Genomic DNA, 20,336 nt, shown 5'->3' on the forward strand with positions numbered 1-20,336 from the left:
GTGGAAGCATACAAGTCAATCAATCAAAAGTATGATAAAGAGGGTATGTTGCACATGAGGGACCAACACATGAAAAGGAAGGCAAGCCATCAAATAAGAAGCAAGCAAATGAGAGTGACAATAAAGCAAAACAATGGTAAGCAGTGAGTAGCAAAGTCCACTATATGATTTTGGGGAGCTCAGAAAAGGTCATAAATAAGATGCAGGCCATGCCTCGCCAGTCCCGGCCAGCGCTGTGACCAGTACACAGAGCATACATTCCAATACTCCTAATTCATAGAAAAATGTATTTTAGTTTTCTTCCGCTTACCTGTCAAGAGTGGCAAATACATGCCTTAGTACTTCAGTCTGACTGGCTACTCTGACAGTTCAGAAATGGACACTTTACACTGTAGTAATGCAGGGAACAAGTCCATCTAGACTCATTTGGCAAAAACAGAAGTCATGTAGGGCACAGCTTCCACAGAGAATGATGGGCATGAATACTAGAGAGCAGACTCAGACTGCTGGAGTGTAGGCTTGTACTGCCAGTGCAGGGGTGAATTTTACTACACTGCATGCTAAGACAGCGATCCTCTGTTTCCAGTTCATTTTTAGGGTCGAGCGCGCAAAAGGCTCTGTCCCTGTTGTTATCTCTCTACGGGCTTGCAACCACACCCATCAGTTTGGTTGGTTCGTGGGCTTGCCTTTTCAAATTCGCTTGGTTTGATTAGTGAAAGGCATGCATATGTCATGCCCCTTCTGTGTTTAGACCGCCTCGAAAGCACTGGCCAACTACTGAAAACATAAGAGGCTCCATGTTTTCCGTATGGTTTCTGGACTACTTTTTCTCTTTGTTTCGTAGGGAGCGCGATCTCGCTGGGCAGTAGTCACACGCTTTGCATGACATCAACTCTGTTCCATAGATAATTGCACTTTTGCCAGTAACATGGATAATTGCACTTTTGCCGATATGTTCCACTGCAAGCTAACTTCTATTTCCTTTTGTGTGTTTGCTTTGCGCTCATGTGGCTGTCAGCTATTTTATGTGAAACTTTTTTACTTTTCATTTTCAGTTTATGTGGCAAGAAAAGTCTGGTTAGGAGTTTACAACGCTAATAGCTCTAACTCAAGCAAACGAGAGACCCATTACATTGCAAATGCTTGTTGTTTGTTGTAACCAGGCATCCAAGTTTTTTTTTGCCATTGTATAGCCTGCAAATCCACCGCTGAATGTAGGTAGTTTCTCTGACACTTGAATAAATCCACTCCAGTCAATGTCAATGTGGGAAATTAATTCCCATTATTTATTCATTCAAAATCTGTCATTCTTCGTCCAAATCTTCCCATATATGCTGGTGTTTTCCTCCAAAGCTGCTCCTGTGAGAAGTATTAGCCTTCAGAGGATTAGGTATGAATAGAACTAATTTCACTCTTTGCCTTTCCAGCTGCATTATCCAGAATTCCAAATCAATTGCGTTTAGGAGGCTGTTGAAGTTTAGCTACATGTATGACGTGTTCCTCAGTCCTGCCAAGTACCAAGCATCGCCAGTTAAGGTAACTCTTTAAGGCCTCTCCCGCATTGAAATGTTATATAAGGCTTTACAGTAGCTCCTGTGAGCACTGCACAAAATACCTTAAGCAATACACGCTCAGGAGGTTGATATAAGCAGCCAAAGCCTGCAGCAACTTTCAGGTGTCCCGGGCATCTAAGAGCCTAGCCTGAGGTGACTGTGGTTTTTACTGTGGGAGAAACATCTGGATTATAAATAATGTGTGCCTAACACTATGAACATTGTTTTGCACTTACAACGAAAACACTACACTTCACCAAACTGTATTTTTCTGTGCTTGGTAACCGAGACCCAACACTAGGCCATGACTTCATCCTAAATCTCAACGAAAGCAATGATGTAAGTTTTCATTTCCTTCCCTCATAGAACAATGCAAAATATCCACTAGCGAAATGCTCAGTTGACATGATGTTCTTGAAGAATCAGAAATAAGCGTCATTGTTTTGTGTATAATGTGATTTGTACTGGGGTGGCATGGCAAGCAAAAAAAACTGATGGATTAAACCCAGATTTGTGACTGGGGGTGAATGTTTGATTTGTTCTGCATTCCGTCCATCTTCTGTTGTTTTTGCATTTGTCGCCCCAAGTGGGAAGGGTATGCCCAGACGTGGGTCCCGTGCTTGCCATGCCACCAGATTCAAGCTAGTCTGGCTGATGAAGGGTGATACCCTGAAACCAGTCCCAGGATGCTTGTTTCTGGTCCAGGGAGGACCTGGCCTGGCAGTTCGGGCTGGACTGTTCCCATGGGGAACAGGGCCAAGACTGATTTGCATATGGCTGGGTCTGAGTTGGAATGGTATGGCAAGCAAAAAAACTGATGGATTAAACCCAGATCTGTGACTGGGGGTGAATGTTTGATTTGTTCTGCATTCCGTCCATCTTCTGTTGTTTTTGCATTCTTACAGTACATGCATATCTCTTACATAGAGGGGTTGAATAAAGTCAAAACCTTGCCTCCAAATCATACTTCCTGTTAAGCACCCGTGAAGTGACAACAAGATGAGTGTTTTTTTTTTACCTTCATTGCATTAGCAGCTAGATTTTAGACTCCAGATAGCTCCCAGCCAGGATGGGAAACCAGTAAAAGGAAGGCTGATGGCCTTTTAAGTGACCTGTATGTTAGTCACAGCCGGAAGTGGCAATAAGATCCCCTCCCCTATACTACCCAAGTTGCTGCTTCGAAAGGAAACCAAAATAGTTGTGGGTGCTGCTGAGTGAGTCCTCGTGTCAGCAAATTACACTGGGACAAATTCATCATATTTCACTGATGCTGGCCCAGATCCTGATCAGTTTTTGCTGCCAGATCTGGTTGGGTCTATATCATATCCTGCACTACTGAAAGGGTATACATAAAGAACAGAATGAAATGCTGGTCCTTAAGAGGAAAGCAATGGTGTGAGATATGCAGACTCAACCGCTAGATTAAACTACCCCAGAGGAAGTTCTTGGATTAACGTTACTGGATAGTACTAGGATCCAAAACAGTTAAAAATACCTAGCGAACTACCAGTAAATTTTACCTTTAATAATGGTGTCTGATTGTATAGTTAAAAGCATATGTTGACAGTAAACATGAGTAGTATGACTCAGCCTGTCATTCAAAAAGCCATCATGTTTCTGCCCTCACTCTCAGCCTGTTCTGGTCTGGAGCATTCTTTGGGCTATTGGTCCCCAATCCCTATTCTTCTCTTAGGTGAAATACAGAACAAACACTCAAGTCCTACCTGAATGGGATGTAGTCATCTAAACACCTAATGGAGAAAGATAACATTATATGATTCATAAGGATGCACTATGCCTAACACATAAAACCTTATGGTGAAAATGCAAATTGGAGAACACTTCAAACCACTGCAATCAGGTGTGCTTTGCTAGTACTAATTAACCACAACATGTGTCCTATAATTAATTAAATTGGAGGCTGTTTTTAAACAAACCACAGCTAATCTATGATAGCTTATCCTTAAAAGATAAATATCACACTGTGGCATGACGCAAAATATCTTTTTATATGTCCTTAACCTAGATTTAAGGGTTACAGGCCTCTGGATTGGGGCTTGGACAATGTCTCTTACTCTCACACACTGCAGAAAGAAGAAGCAAGAACAATACATAGGTAGGAAATGTTTTATGATTCATAAGGCAACTTTCTTTATTGTTGTCTATATTAACTAGTGTAGGTGGATTCATTATAAAAAAAACCTTCAATGTTTTATAACTGTGAATACCTGTGCCCTACCATCACATCAGGAATCCGAGCACCTAACCATTAGTGCCCTGGAGTGTTAACTTATGCTGTAGTGTGGTCATTTACCTCTCATTATGAGCAACACAAACTAGTACAACATAGAAACTAACATGCTCCAGTTGGAATGTCCACAGTCCACCACTCATGCCTTCAAAATTACCGGCTAGGAACATGTGGGCAGGGAAGAGTAGGATTCTGAAAAATTGTAAGTCCCCTTGCTTGGTTAGGTTTTATTTGAGTGTCCGCTCTAAAATTTCCACATTATAGAGGACACAATGGGTGGAACCTCATAGGTACTGAACCCACCTCTAAAAGTGCCTGGTGAAGCATCTGTGGACAGGCAAGCATAGAAGATGTGACACATAGATATCAATGCAAATGAAACAGCAAAATGACCCAGGAGAGTGTTTTAATTGGTTGCAGCATGTCAGTTCCATTCCCCTTCCACCTTGAGAAAAGTTTATTTGTCTAAATTAAACTAATTCTGAAAGTATATTAATACCTGCCTACCCCCCCTCTCAACTCCTCCACGATACTAATGTTCAAAGCGTTTACAGCAATTACTTAGATTTTTCCACAAAGTACAAGGTAGCAGTTGCAGAAGATAACCAGCTATTTTGCTAAAAGAAGAAACTATGCTTCTTAAATACTCACTGTAGTAGATTTATGCATCAGAACGTGCTTCCAAAGTCACAATTTGTATGAGTAACACTGCAAATCCATTGTGCATGAACTAAATCAGCCGTCTTAGGTTCATTTAGATCTGGCTTTATTTCAAGGATACAGGTCTGTGGTTAAATTGCTGCTGTTTTGTAGAATTTGTAAACTAAAAATTAATGTGGAACAAAAGTGGCATATATAAAAAATGGAATATATATATATATATTTGTATATATATATATATATATATGTGTATATATATATATATATATGTGTATATATATATATATATATATGTTCGATGGTATGTGTAGCTGCAGATACACATGCTTTGCACATCCCGCCCTCTAGTGTTGGGCTCGGAGTGTTACAAGTTGTTTTTCTTCGAAGAAGTCTTTTCGAGTCACAAGATCGAGGGACTCTTCCCCTTTGGGCTCCATTGCGCATGGGCGTTGACTCCATCTTAGATTGTTTTCTTTCCGCCATCGGGTTCGGACGTGTTCCTTTTCTCTCCGCGTTTCGGTTCGGAAAGATAGTTAGAATCTCAGACAATTCGACGGTATTGTTTGCGTTCGGTATCGGGTTAGTTACAACAGATCGACACCGAATTTTGAAGAGCTCCGGTGGCCCTTTGGGGTTTTCCATCCCCCGTCGGGGCCTGGTCGGCCTGACCACGTGTCTCTTCAAGGCTAATGGAACGGACCCCATTCCGCTTCTGCCCCAAATGTCACAACAAGTATCCTTCTATAGATCAGCATCTGGTCTGTAACTTGTGTTTGTCTCCAGAACACAAAGAAGATACTTGTGAAGCCTGTTGAGCGTTTCGGTCGAGGAAGACATTAAGAGACCGAAGAGCGAGAAGACTACAGATGGCGTCGGCGCCGACAGGACAAAAACACTTGGAGGAGGAAGAAGAAACCTTCTCCTTCTCCGGACTCGGGCGAGGTCGATCCCGAACAGACGCCGAAAACCGTGAGTAAGACGTCGACACACAAAACTCACAGAAAGACCACTAAAGCCCCGGGATGCCACCGCCAGCAGGCCAAGGCTTAACCCGAAAAATAGGTGCCCGATCATCGGCACCGAAAAAGGGCACGCATGTGTCGAAGACATCCGACTCCGGTCGAGATACCGGCACAGAGAAGACTCGACCCCGAGACAGCGGGTCAGAGCAAGTTCGGCACCGAGAGGGTGGCACCGAAACGAGTCGGCACCGAGAGTCCGGAACGCCGAAAATTAAAAAAGTGTAGTCGGAGACGAAAAAGACTGCCGAAAAAGTTTCCATTCCGAAACATCCGGCCTCAGAACCGAAAACAAGTTCCTACACAGAGAAACAGGGGCTGTCCTCACAAATGCAAGGACATAGGTTCGGACAAGGACTAGAGTCAATGGAGCCAGACTACACTCAGAGAAGGCTCCACATCCAAAAGGACACAGGGAAGATAAGTACTCTTCCCCCAATTAGGATGAAAAGAAGACTTGCCTTTCAAGAAAAAGACAAGCAGCCACAGGCAAAGGGGCAAGACAAGTAACCCCGCCACCATCTCCACCACGCTCAGCGCACATATCACCGGTAGCCACTCCACCACTGATGCAGTCCCCAACTCATACTGGAATGAGTCAGGATGATCCCGACGCATGGGATCTTTATGATGCGCCAGTTTCAGATAACAGCCCAGACTGTTATCCAGCGAGACCGTCGCCACCTGAGGACAGTACAGCCTACACACAGGTGGTGTCAAGAGCAGCGGCGTTTCATAATGTCACCCTGCATGCAGAGCCTATTGAGGATGACTTTTTATTTAATACACTATCCTCCACACATAGCCAATATCAAAGTCTCCCTATGCTACCTGGAATGCTAAAACACTCCAAACAGGTGTTTCAGGAGCCTGTGAAGGGCAGGGCTATAACTCCAAGGGTGGAGAAGAAATACAAGCCACCGCCAACAGACCCTGTATACATCATGCAGCAATTAACACCATACTCTGTGGTAGTAGGGGCAGCTCGCAAGAGAGCGAACTCACACACCTCGGGAGACGCACCACCTCCAGACAAGGAGAGTCGCAAGTTCGACGCTGCGGGGAAAAGGGTTGCAGCAGAAGCGGCCAACCAGTGGCGCATTGCCAACTCACAGGCATTGCTGGCGAGATATGATAGGAATCATTGGGATGAAATGCAACATTTCATTGAACACTTGCCCAAAGCGTTCCAAAAAAGGGCACAACAGGTAGTGGAGGAAGGACAGAGTATCTCGAACAATCAGATACGCTCGGCAATGGATGCAGCAGATACAGCTGCTAGGACTGTAAATACAGCAGTGACCATAAGGAGACACGCATGGCTGCGTACATCAGGATTCAAGCCGGAAATACAAGAAGCCGTGCTGAATATGCCATTTAACGGACAGCAGTTGTTTGGGCCGGAGGTGGACACTGCTATCGAAAAACTTAAAAAGGACACTGATACGGCCAAAGCCATGGGCGCACTCTACTCCCCACAGAGCAGAGGCACATTTCGTAAAACACAGTTTCGAGGGGGGTTTCGAGGACAAAGCACAGAACCCACAACCTCACAAACAAGGCCCACTTATCAGAGCCAATATCAGCGGGAAGTTTTCGGGGACAATATAGAGGGGGCCAATTCCAAAAGAGTAGAGGGAAGTTCCAAAGTCCGAAAACTCCTCAAAACAAGCAGTGACTTAGATTTCACAAATCCCCAACACATAACACCTGTGGGGGGGAGACTAACCAAGTTCTACAAACATTGGGAGGGAATAACAACAGACACTTGGGTCCTAGCAATTATCCAGCATGGTTATTGCATAGAATTTCTCAAATTCCCTCCAAATGTCCCACCGAAAACTCAAAATATGTCAAAACAACACACGGATCTTCTAGAACTAGAGGTCCAAGCGTTGTTACAAAAAGATGCAATAGAACTAGTACCAATTCATCAGAGAGGAACAGGAGTTTACTCGCTGTATTTTCTCATCCCCAAAAAGGACAAAACTCTAAGACCTATATTAGATCTCAGAACATTAAATACCTACATAAAATCAGATCACTTTCACATGGTGACATTACAGGACGTAATCCCATTGCTCAAACAACAAGACTACATGACAACACTAGACCTAAGGGATGCATACTTCCATATACCGATACATCCTTCACACAGAAAGTACTTAAGGTTTGTATTTCAAGGGGTACATTACCAATTCAAAGTGTTGCCATTCGGGATAACAACTGCGCCAAGCGTTTTTACAAAATACCTGGCAGTAGTGGCTGCACATATCAGGAGGCAGCAAATACATGTGTTCCCGTACCTAGACGATTGGTTAATCAAAACCAACACGCAAGAACGGTGTTCACAACACACAAAGTACGTCATAGAAACCCTCCACAAACTAGGTTTCTCACTCAACTACACAAAGTCACACCTTCAGCCGTGTCAAACACATCAATACTTAGGGGCAACAATCAACACAACAAAAGGGATTGCCACTCCAAGTCCACAAAGGGTACAGGCATTTCACAATGTAATACAGGCCATGTATCCAAAACAAAAGATACAAGTCAAGATGGTGATGAAACTACTAGGCATGATGTCCTCATGCATAGCCATTGTCCCAAACGCAAGGTTGCACATGCGGCCCTTACAACAGTGCCTAGCATCACAATGGTCACAGGCACAGGGTCAACTTCTAGATCTAGTGTTGATAGACCGCCAAACATACACCTCGCTTCAATGGTGGAACAATATAAATTTAAACCAAGGGCGGCCTTTCCAAGACCCTGTGCCTCAATACGTAATAACGACAGATGCCTCCATGATAGGGTGGGGAGCACACCTCAATCAACACAGCATCCATGGACAATGGGACACTCAGCAGAGACAGTTTCACATAAATCACTTAGAACTACTGGCAGTATTTCTAGCGTTTAAGGCATTTCAACCCATAATAAGCCACAAACACATTCTTGTCAAAACAGACAACATGACAACGATGTATTATCTGAACAAACAGGGAGGAACACACTCGACACAGTTGTGTCTCCTGGCACAAAGAATATGGCATTGGGCGATTCACAACCACATTTGCCTAATAGCACAGTTTATTCCAGGGATTCAGAATCAGTTAGCAGACAACCTCTCTCGGGATCACCAACAGATCCACGAATGGGAGATTCACCCCCAAATACTAAACACTTACTTCCAAAAATGGGGAACACCACAAATAGACCTATTTGCAACAAAAGAAAACGCAAAATGCCAAAACTTCGCATCCAGGTACCCACAAGATCAATCTCAGGGCAATGCGTTATGGTTTGCTGGTCAGGGATATTTGCATACGCTTTTCCCCCTCCTTCCGTATCTAGTAAACAAATTGAGTCAAAACAAACTCAAACTCATACTAATAGCACCAACCTGGGCAAGACAACCATGGTATACAACACTACTAGACCTCTCAGTAGTGCCTCATATCAAGCTTCCAAACAGACCAGATCTGTTAACTAAACACAAACAACAGATCAGGTATCCAAATCCAGCATCACTGAATCTAGCAATTTGGCTCCTGAAATCTTAGAATTCGGACATCTAGACCTTACACAGGAATGTATGGAGGTCATAAAACAAGCAAGGAAACGAACCACAAGACATTGCTATGCAAATAAGTGGAAAAGATTTGTTTATTATTGCCATAATAATCAAATTCAGCCATTACACGCATCTGCTAAATACATTGTAAGCTACTTACTGCATTTACAAAAGTCAAAGCTAGCTTTTTCATCCATTAAAATACATCTTACTGCAATTTCAGCTTATCTGCAAATTACGCACTCAACTTCATTATTTAGGATCCCAGTCATAAAAGCATTTATGGAGGGCCTAAAGAGAATTATTCCACCAAGAACGCCACCAGTCCCTTTGTGGAACCTTAACATTGTCTTAACACGACTCATGGGTCCACCTTTTGAACCCATGCACTCACGTGAGATACAATATTTAACATGGAAAGTAGCGTTTCTCATTGCCATCACATCTCTAAGAAGAGTGAGTGAAATACAGGCATTTACCATACAAGAACCCTTTATTCAGATACACAAGCATAAAGTAGTTTTACAAACTAATCCAAAGTTCTTACCAAAAGTCATATCACCGTTTCACTTAAATCAAACAGTGGAACTACCAGTGTTCTTTCCAGAACCAGATTCTGTAGCTGAAAGAGCACTACATACATTAGACATCAAAAGAGCTTTAGTGTACTACATTGATAGAACAAAACAAATACGGAAAACAAAACAACTGTTCATTGCTTTTCAAAAACCTCGTACAGGGAATCCAATATCCAAACAAGGCATTGCCAGATGGATAGTTAAATGTATTCAAACCTGTTATATCAAAGCAAAAAGAGAACTGCCTATAACACCAAAGGCACATTCAACTAGGAAGAAAGGTGCTACTATGGCCTTTCTAGGAAACATTCCAATGACTGAAATATGTAAGGCAGCCACATGGTCTACGCCTCATACATTCACCAAACATTACTGCGTGGATGTGTTAACAACACAACAAGCCACAGTAGGACAAGCAGTACTACGAACTTTATTTCAAACAACTTCAACTCCTACAGGCTGAGCCACCGCTTTTGGGGAGATAACTGCTTACTAGTCTATGCAAAGCATGTGTATCTGCAGCTACACATGCCATTGAACGGAAAATGTCACTTACCCAGTGTACATCTGTTCGTGGCATGAGACGCTGCAGATTCAAATGTGCCCACCCGCCTCCCCGGGAGCCTGTAGCCGTTTCGAAGTTGATCTTGAACATTTGTATATTTGTAAATATATCACTTTAAACCACATTATGTACATACATATTTACTCCATTGCATGGGCACTGTTACTATAATGCACAACTCCTACCTCACCCTCTGCGGAGAAAACAATCTAAGATGGAGTCAACGCCCATGCGCAATGGAGCCGAAAGGGGAGGAGTCCCTCGATCTCGTGACTCGAAAAGACTTCTTCGAAGAAAAACAACTTGTAACACTCCGAGCCCAACACTAGATGGCGGGATGTGCAAAGCATGTGAATCTGCAGCGTCTCATGCCACGAACAGATGTACACTGGGTAAGTGACATTTTCCATATATATACACACACACACAGTTTTTAGGACTCAGCGCACTTTACCACTGCGGCCCAGTGCTAACGTGCATATGCTCTCTCCCCTAAACATGGTAACATTGGTTCCTACCCAATTGGCATACCAAATTTACCTGTAGGTCCCTAGAAAAGTGCACTATCTGTGTCCAGGGCCTGTAAATTAAATGCTACTAGTGGGCCTGGAGCACTGAATGTGCCACCTACATAAGTAGCCCCTTAAACATGTCTCAGGCCTGTCCTTGCAAGCAGTGTGCAGTTTCCCTGCCACTTCGACTTGGCATTTAAAACTATTTGGTAAGCCTTAAACTCCCCTTTTTCTACATATAAGTCACCCCTAAGGTAGGCCCCAGGTAACCCATAGGGCAGGATGTAGGTAAAAGGCAGGACATGTATTTATGTGTTATGTCCTGGTAGTGAAAAACTCCTAAATTTGTTTTCCACTACTGTGAGGCCTGCTCCTCTCATAAACTAGCATTAGAACTGCCCTTGTATACTCTTAAGTGGTAGATTCTGATCTGGACGGAGTAGCCATGTCTTGTTTGGTATTGCCAGACTGTTAATAGAAAATCCTGCTTACTGGTGAAGTTGGATATAATATTACTATTTTAGAAATACCACTTATAGATAGTGGGCACATCTCTGCACTTACTGCCATCTGTGCCTTACAGCCTGTCTCCAGTCCACGTCTGGTCTGTGCTGGTTGACAGCTCCCCTTGTGCATTCCACCCAGACAACCATAAACATGGGACAGTCAGTCACATCTGCATTCATCTGCATGCTGAATGGGTCTTCCTGGGTAGGAAGGATGGAGGGGCTGATACTTAAATTTCTAAGGTGTTGAACATGGCCTTTCTGCAGGGTCACCCCCAAACATTTTGCCTTCCTCCTTCTCTTTTTCTGACCTCATTTTTGCTGGCTTTAGGACACTTTACCCCTGCTAATCAGTGCTAAAGTGCATATACTCTCTCCTTAAAACATGGTGACATTGGCTGATACCCAATTGGTTTATTTAGTTTACTTGTAAGTCCCTAGTCAAGTGCACTGCATGTGCCCAGGGCCTGTAAATTAAATGCTACTAGTTGGCTACAGCACTGGTTGTGCCACCCACATAAGTAGCCCCCTAATCATGTCTCAGGCCTGCCTCTGCAGTGCCTGTGTGTGCAGTTACACTGCTACTTCAACTTGGCATTTAAACGTTCTTGCCAATCCTTAAAATCCCCTTTTTCTACATATGTCACCCCTAAGGTAGGCCCTAGGTAGCCCATAGGGTAGGGTGCTATGTAGGTAAAAGGAAGGACATGAAAATGTATCTTCTATATGTCCTGGTAGGGTAAAACTCCAAAATTCGTTTTACACTGCTGTGAGGCCTGCTCCTTTCATAGGATATCATTAGGGCTACCCTCATATACTGTTATAGTGGTATATCCTGATTTGAAAGGAGTAGCCAGGTCATATTTAGTATGGCCAGAATTGGTGATACAAAATCCCGCTTAATGGTGAAGTTGGATTTTATATTACTATTTTAGAAATGCTACTTTTAGAAAGTGAGCATTTCTCTACACTTAAATCCTTCTGTGCCTTCCAATCCACTTCTGGCTAGGTTTAGTTGACAGCTCCCTTGTGCATTCACTCAGACAATCCCAAACACAGAATGCTCAGTCACACTTGCACACATCTGCATATTGAATGGGTCTTCCTGGAATGGAAGGGTGGAGGGCCTGACACTTGTCAAAAGACAGTAGCCTGCCCTTACACAAAGGACTGCCACACCCCCTACTGGGACCCTGGCAGACAGGATGGAACTGAAAGGGAACCTTGTGCACTTCTAAGCCACTCGTCTCCCCACTTTAATGCACATTTGGGTATTCAAGCGGGGTCTCAGACCCTACCAACTCAGACACTTCTGGAAAAGTTAATACTGGTGAAGAATCCCTGAACCAGAACCTGCAACCTGCCAAGAACTGCCTGGCTGCCCAAAGGACTCACCGGGACTGCTTTTCTGAGAAGGATTGCTGCCTTGGTGTTGCCCTGCTGCCTTGCTGCTCTTTGGCTGTGCTGAGAAGTGCTCTCCAAGGGCTTGGATAGAGCTTCCCTCCTTACCCTGAAGTCTCAGGACCAAAAAGACTTAATCTCTGCAAAATAACTCCTTCTGCGGCAAAAATCGATGCACAGCCTGCAAGAAACGACGCACAGCCTGCTCCGTGGTGAAAAATCACTGCACGCTGAACCAGAACGACGCAGCCCGACTTCCCGATGAGGAGATCGGCGCAGCTACACCGTTGCGACCGGAAAATTTGACGCACGGACCACTGGATCGGCCCAAAGCCGAACCGGAGTGATCCAGCCCGACTTCCTGAGAGAAATTCATGCAGCGCCTGCTGTGCGGCTGAAATTACTACGCAATGCCCACCGGATCGACGCAAACCCTGTGACTTTGTCCTGCACGCCTAGGATTTTACGCATCGTCCCTGGGGTGTCTGAAAAACCCTGCAACCCGAAGAGGATCCCAATCCCTGCACCAGAAATCGCCATAAACCCTGCCCTACGTGAAAACTCAACAGCGCATCGTCTGTGTGCACCGCAAAAAACGACGCACACCTCCCCGTTTTCCACGCAACTCCTCCTCTACGGTCCCTTGCGGAGAATTTGAATGCAAAAAGGTACTTTGTGCTTGCAAGAGACATTTGTTGCTTTTTAAGAACTAAAGACTCTTCATATAATTTTCAAAGTGATATTTCAACGTGTACTTATTGAATCTTAATCGTTTTGACCTGCATCTTACCAGATAAATATTATATATTTTTCTAAACACTGTGTGGTGTATTTTTGTGGTCTTCTACTGTGTTATTGCATGATTTATTGCACAAATACTTACACATTGCCTTCTAATTTAAGACTGACTGCTCAGTGCCAAGCTACCAGAGGGTGGGCACAGGATAATTTGGATTGTGTCGGACTCACCCTGACTAGAGTGAGGGTCCTTGCTTGGACAGGGGTAACCTCACTGCCAACCAAAGACCCACATAAGGCCAGTGGCCTGCCCTCACACAAAGGTCTGATAACCCCACCACAGGGATACTGGCAGACAGAACTGGGTTGAAAGGGGTACTTGTGCACTTCAAAGCCACTCTTTGAAGTTTCCCACAGTTCAAAGGCATTTTTAGGTATATGAACTGGGTCTCTGATCCCACCAAATCAGACACTTCTGGGCCCACACATGCACCCTGTCAGAGGAGCTGCATGGCTGCCTAAAAGACTCATCTGGACTGCTTTGCAGAAAAGGACTGCCGCTCTGCTTATTGCCCTGCTGCCCTCTGACTCTACTGGAAGGACTCTGCCTTCCTCCTGAAGTGCTCTCCAAGGGCTTGGATTGAGCTTGCCTCCTGTTTCTGAAGTCTCTGGGCCAACAAAGACTTCACCTCTTCATAAAACTCCTAGTGTGTCAAAAATAGATGCTGCACCTGCAGAAATCGACGCAAAGCCTGCATTGCGGCCTAGACATCATTGCATAGCTGACCAGAATGATGCAACACCGACTTCCCGACTGGAAATTTGATGCAGTGCCTGCCTTGCAACTGAAGATTCGGCGCATTGCCTACCGGATCGACACAGTGCCTGCTCCTTCTTCCAGCATGTCGAGGATTTTCAACACATCGTCCCAGGGCGTCACAATATCCCCGCATCATAGTGAGGAACCAAGACTGCACGCTGAAAATGATGCATCATCTGTACTGCACCGGAAAATCCGACGCAACACCTTATTTTTTCATGCATCTCCTCCTCTGCGGTCTCTATGCTTTGTTATTTTTTATGCTTCCCAGGTACTGTGTGTAACAAAGAAACAACTGCTAATTTCTAAGGATTGAGACTCTTTTAAACATTTTAAATGTGATATTTCAACTTGTGCTTTTTGGGTTTTTGTCGATTTGACCTTATTTTATTCAAATAAATACTATTTTTCTAAACCTGTGTGGTGTATTTTTGTAGTGTTTCCACTGTGTTACTGAATGATTTATTGCACAAATACTTTACACATTGCCTTATAAGTTAAGCTTGACTGCTCAGTGCCAAACTACCCAAGGATGGGCACAGGATAATTTGGATTGTGTTGTGACTTACCCTGACCCTGACTAGGATTGTGGTCCTTACTTGGACAAGGGTGTACCTCTGCCAACCAGAGACCCTTATTCTAACATTGGTGATCAGTGGTTAGGATAGGACTTGTGTTTGTGCATTGCCATACAATAGCTACATGTACACAACCTACTCACAGCTAAAGTTCAATCTGATTTGTTTTCTTTTTGCTGCAATTCCCCTGCTTGACATTCTATAATCGGTCCTATACATCAGGTCTCTGGCTGGGTCCACAAGTGGAGCTGGGGAGTTTGACCTGGCTAAGCTGGAGGGATACATAGTTCACATGAAGGGTTTTTGCAAGGGGCTGGTGGTACCTACCCGTGGAACCTCCAAGGAGTGCCAAAAGGCACTTAGGGCCTCGGCAGAAGCCCACTCACAAGAGCATGATGAGTTGGAGGAGGAAGTGGATGACTCTCCCGAGGAGTTGCCAACAGCAGTGGAGGATGACACCTCTGGATTTGTGCCCCCTGCTAAACCAGTCATGACCTGATCGCAGAAGAAAAAAGAGAGAATTCAGGACGCAGTTGGCAAGATTAAACATGGAGGCAGAGGAGAGGAAAGCTGAGAGAGAGAAGCCAAACAAGCCGAGGCTGAAAGAGCCTTAGCTGAGAAGAAATGTCTATTGGCTCATGAACTGAATCTGATAGAGCTGGAGCACAAGTCAAGGCAGTCTGAGTCAAGCAGTGATGGTGGCAGTATACGTACAGTACCTGATGGAGACAAGAATGTTTGTATAACCAAAGATTTGGTGCAAAGTTATGTGGTGGGAGATGACACTGACAAGTGGTTTTTCTGTTTATGAGGTTGCACTGAGGGCACATGGGGTTCCTGAAGAGCACTGGGGGTGGGGCTTTGGAAACATGTGCCAATACTTGGGAGGGACACACTTCTAACATCAGAGGTTGGAGACCAGACCAAGTACACTTCTATGAAAGCCATTTTGCTTGCCAAATTCGGACTGACCCCTGAGAAGTATCGCCAAAGATTCAGGGACAGTAGCAAGCTCCCCAACCAAACCTGGGTAGACTTTATTGATTTTTCCAATAAGGCACTGAATGGCTGGGTGCGGGCAGCAAAGTCAGTGATTATGGTAGGTTGAACAATCTCATCCTGAGAGAGCATATGCTTAGTATTTTCTTTACAGGATTGTGCCAGCACCTAGTTGACAGTATGCTGACTGACCCCATGAAGCTTGCAGAAGAGGCAGACCTCTGGGCTAGCACAAGAGTGCCCAAAAAGGTATCTGGGGGACCCCCACAAAGGTGGTCAGAGTTCCCACCAGAAGAAAGAGGTGGGGAGAAAAACTTAAAAATAAGGAGTTCTCTAAGGGCACCCAAAAGAATTCCCAAGGGAATAGTGGTAACCAGTCCCAGTCTGATCCTAAGAAGAAGGGGTTATTTGATCATAGGACAGGGAGGTTTGTACCCCAATGTACAGAGTGCTCCAAGTATGGTCACTCTAAGGGTGACTCCAAATGTCCAAAGAGGGCACAGCCCCCCACTAGTGGGCAGACACCTGGGCTTCTAGTGTAGCAGTCGGAGAGAAAGTAGTCCCAGCTAGTTTTGGGGGACAGAGGTAACCCTAGCGTCCCTGGGAGATGCAGATATGGTGCCAAAAGCCCAAATGCCTGCCAATACTTCTATGTATAGGCAGTGAATCACCATTGTGAGAAACAGGTGGAGACTCTGCATGACACAGGAGCCAGCATGACTACTGTCAAGGGTCAGCTGGTGTCAGCAGAGCAGGTCCTACCAAACACGTTCCACCAAGTCATAGTTGCTGACAATCGAGAGAGCCATCTAACGGTGGCTCTGGTTCCCTTTGAATGGGGGGGGTGTTCTCCGGTACTCTGAAAGTAGGTGTGAGTCCTGCCATGCCTGTAGATTGTCTGTTAGGCAATGACCTAGAGCACACTACCTGGAGGGAGGTAGAGCTCAGGTCTCACTTGGAGATGATGGGATTGCCTGAGTGGGTCTTCATGACCACATGGTTCTTGGCTGCCAGGGAGGGAAGTCCTCGGTGTCTGGAGCCTGGAAGAATGGTCAAGACAGCTGCCAAGGACAGGGGCAAGGGGGGCGGGAAACCGATCCCAGAAGTTCCCACAGTGGAGGTTGACGGGCCCCTAGGGAGAGGCCCCTGAGCCAGCCAGGGAAGACATTGCCACCCTAGGTGACTTACCTGAGCTTGCTGGCTGGGAAGTTAAGGGTGGACCCACCAGGAAGGAATTCTGCAAAGCGCAGGAGTGTCCCACTCATGAGGACTTGTGGCAACAGGCCTCAGCCCATGCCGCAAGTAAAGCCTCTGGGGATCACCTAATCTACCGGGAGAATGATCTCTTACAGTTAGCCGAAGGCTCTGGGTACTGGGGCAGCAGGTATGCTGGTAGTCCCCCAGTGTTACTGGGTCTTCCTACTGGGTTTGGCTCATGACATACCCCTGGCAGGACATTTAGGGCAAGATACCAATTTTATTGGCCCCGAATGAGAACCGCCTCAGATACATTCTGACGGTTCTGTTCCGCCTGAACTGAAGGCTCCCCTGATCCGACTTCCCATCGTTGGCACCCCCTTTGAAAAGGTGGGCATCTACGTCATTTGTCCAGTGGACCCCACGACTGCCCTGGGCTACAGGTTCATCCTGGTCTTGGTGGACCATGCCACCCGCTACCCAGAGGCAATCCCTCTGAGGACAGTGACTGCACCGGTGGTGACCAGAACCTTGATTGCGATCTCTACCTGTGTGGGGTTCCTCAAAGAGATAGTGTCAGACAGAGGCACTAAATTTATGTTTGCATACATGAAGTCCATGTGGGATCCATGTGGTGTAACCTACAGGTTCACCATACCCTATTACCCTCGATCCAATGGTCTAGGTGAGAGATTCAACAAGATCTTGAAGGGCATGATTGCAGGCCTACCTGAGGACATGAGGTGTAAGTGGGACATCCTCTTGCCATGCCTTCTCTTTGCTTATAGAGAGTTGCCCCGAAAGGGGAAGGTTTAGTCCATTTGAGCTTCTCTATAGCTACCCTGTCAGGGGGCATTTAAGCATTGTCAAGGAGGGGTGCGAGAAAGCTCTCAGGAAAACCCTTCAGGATGTGGGTCCTCCGCAAGCAGATGCACCACTTCTGGAAGAAGGCCAAAAGCAACCTTGAGGCCAGTCAAGAGATAATGAAAGGCTGGTACGACCAGAAGGCCACTCTGGTGGAGTTTCAATCTGGAGACAAAGTATGGGTCATGGAACCAGTAGAGCTCAGAGCTCTCCAGGATCACTGGACTGGTCCCTATAAAGTCAAGGAGCATAAGTGGGAGGCCACTTACTTGGTGGACCTCCAGATCCCTAGGAACCCCTTAAGGGTGCTCTATGTAAACAGACTAAAGCCTCACTTTGAGTGGTCTGAAGTCAGCATGCTCCTAGTGACAGATAAGGGTGTTGAGGAGGAGAGTAAACCTCTCCATGACCTCCTCTCTGCACAGGAAAATGATGGGTCAGTGGAGTGTGTCAACCTCTCTGACTCCCTGACCTTAGATAAGCGAGGTGACTGTTATCAGTTACTGGAGCAGTTTTCCTCCCTGTTTTCCCTCACCCCTGGACTCACACACCAGTGCTTCTATGATATTGACATGGGAGACAGTCCCCCTGTATAGAACAAAATGTATAGGTTGTCAGACAGGGTGAAGGCCAGCATCAAGGATGAAGTTGCCAAGATGCTATCGTTAAGGGTGATTGAAACCTCTAGCAGTCCCGGGGCTGGCCCCGTGGTATTGGTACCAAAGGCTGCCCTACTGGGTACCAAACCAGAACTACAGATCTGTGTAGGTTACAGAGGTCTCAACTCCATCACTAAAACTGACGCACACCCCATCCTCTGAGCTGATGAGCTCATTGACAGGCTACACGCTGCCAAAGTCCTCAGTTCCTTTGATTTAACATCAGGGTACTGGCAGATCACCTTGAATGAGGGCCAAAAGAGAGGTTCGCATTCTCAACCCCTGAGGAACATTAACAGTTCCGGGTAATGCCCTTTAGCTTGAAGAAATCCCCAGCTACCTTCCAAAGGTTTGTTAATAGGGTCCAGGTTTGTAAGGAGGTGTTATGTGCTGCTTACCTAGACGACATTGCCTTCTACAGTGCCAGCTGGGAGGAACACCTGCTTCACCTAGAAGAGGTACAGAGGCCCTGCAACAGGCAGGACTGACAATAAAGGCCAGTAAGTTCCACATTGGGCAGGGTTCTATGGTGTACTTGGGACACCTAGTAGGTGGTGCAAGGTGCATCCCCTCCATGCCAACATTGAAACAATCATGGCCTGGCAACCATTTAGAACTCAAACTGAAGTGAGGGCCTTCCTGGGGCTCACTGGTTATTACTGCAGATTTGTTACGGGATAGGGCACTATGGTGGCCCCATTAACTGAGCTGACTTCCAAAAAGCAGCCCAGGTTGATGATCTGGACAGAGGCTTGTCAGAAAGCATTTGATTCTCTCAAGGAAGCCATGTGCACAGCACCTGTGCTCAAGGCCCCTGATTACTCCAAGGAATTCATAGTGCAGACGGACGCTTCAGAGCATGGCATAGGTGCAGTCTTAGCACAGCTGAATGAGGAAGACCTAGACCAGCCAGTAGCCTTCATTAGTAGGAACAGAGGTGGAGTGCCATTGAAAAAGAAGCATTTACTGTGGTCTGGGCACTGAAGAAGCTGAGATCATACCTGTTTGGGACTCACTTCCGGGTTCAGACAGACCACAGGCCTCTCAAATGGCTTATGCAGATGAGGGTTGAGAATCATAAACTCTTGAGGTGGTCCATATCCCTGCAGGGAATGGACTTTACGATGGAGCATTGCCCTGGGACGACCACGCCCTTGCTGATGGTCTCTCCATATTCTTCTGCCTTAGTGATGAGAGCTCCCAAGGGGTTGGGTAGCTCTCCCTACTTTCAGCTGGGGTGGGACACATGTTAGACCTGACAGCCTTAGGGTGGTCATCCCCCAACTTTTTGCCTGCTTCCCTCCACTTCTCTGACACTATTTATCTTGCTCGTTTTAGGACTGTGCGCACTTTACCACTGATGGCCAGTGCTAACGTGCATATACTCTCTCCCCTAAACATGGTAACATTGGTTCCTACCCAGATGCCATATTTACCTGAAAGTCCCTAGAAAAGTGCAATACCTGTGCCCAGGGCCTGTAAATTAAATGCTACAAGTGGGCCTGCAGCACTGATTGGCCACCCACATAAGTAGCCCTTTAACCATGTCTCGGGCCTGCCATTGCAAAGCTACTTGCCAAGTCTTAAACCCCCCTTTTTCTACATATAGGTCATCCCTAAAGTAGGCCCCAGGTAACCCATAGGGCAGGGTGCTATGTAGGTAAAAGGCAGGACATACATATGTGTTTTACATGTCCTGGCAGTGAAAAACTCCTACATTTGTTTTACATTACTGTGAGGCCTGCTTCTCTCATAGACTACCATTAGAACTGCCCTTGTATAGTCAGTCTTAAGTGGTAGATTCTGATCTGGGAGGAGTAGCAATTTCTTGTTTGGTAATTACTGGTGAAGTTGGA

This window comes from Pleurodeles waltl, chromosome 4_2, assembly GCF_031143425.1.
Source record: "Pleurodeles waltl isolate 20211129_DDA chromosome 4_2, aPleWal1.hap1.20221129, whole genome shotgun sequence".
Classification (NCBI taxonomy): Eukaryota; Metazoa; Chordata; class Amphibia; order Caudata; family Salamandridae; genus Pleurodeles; species Pleurodeles waltl.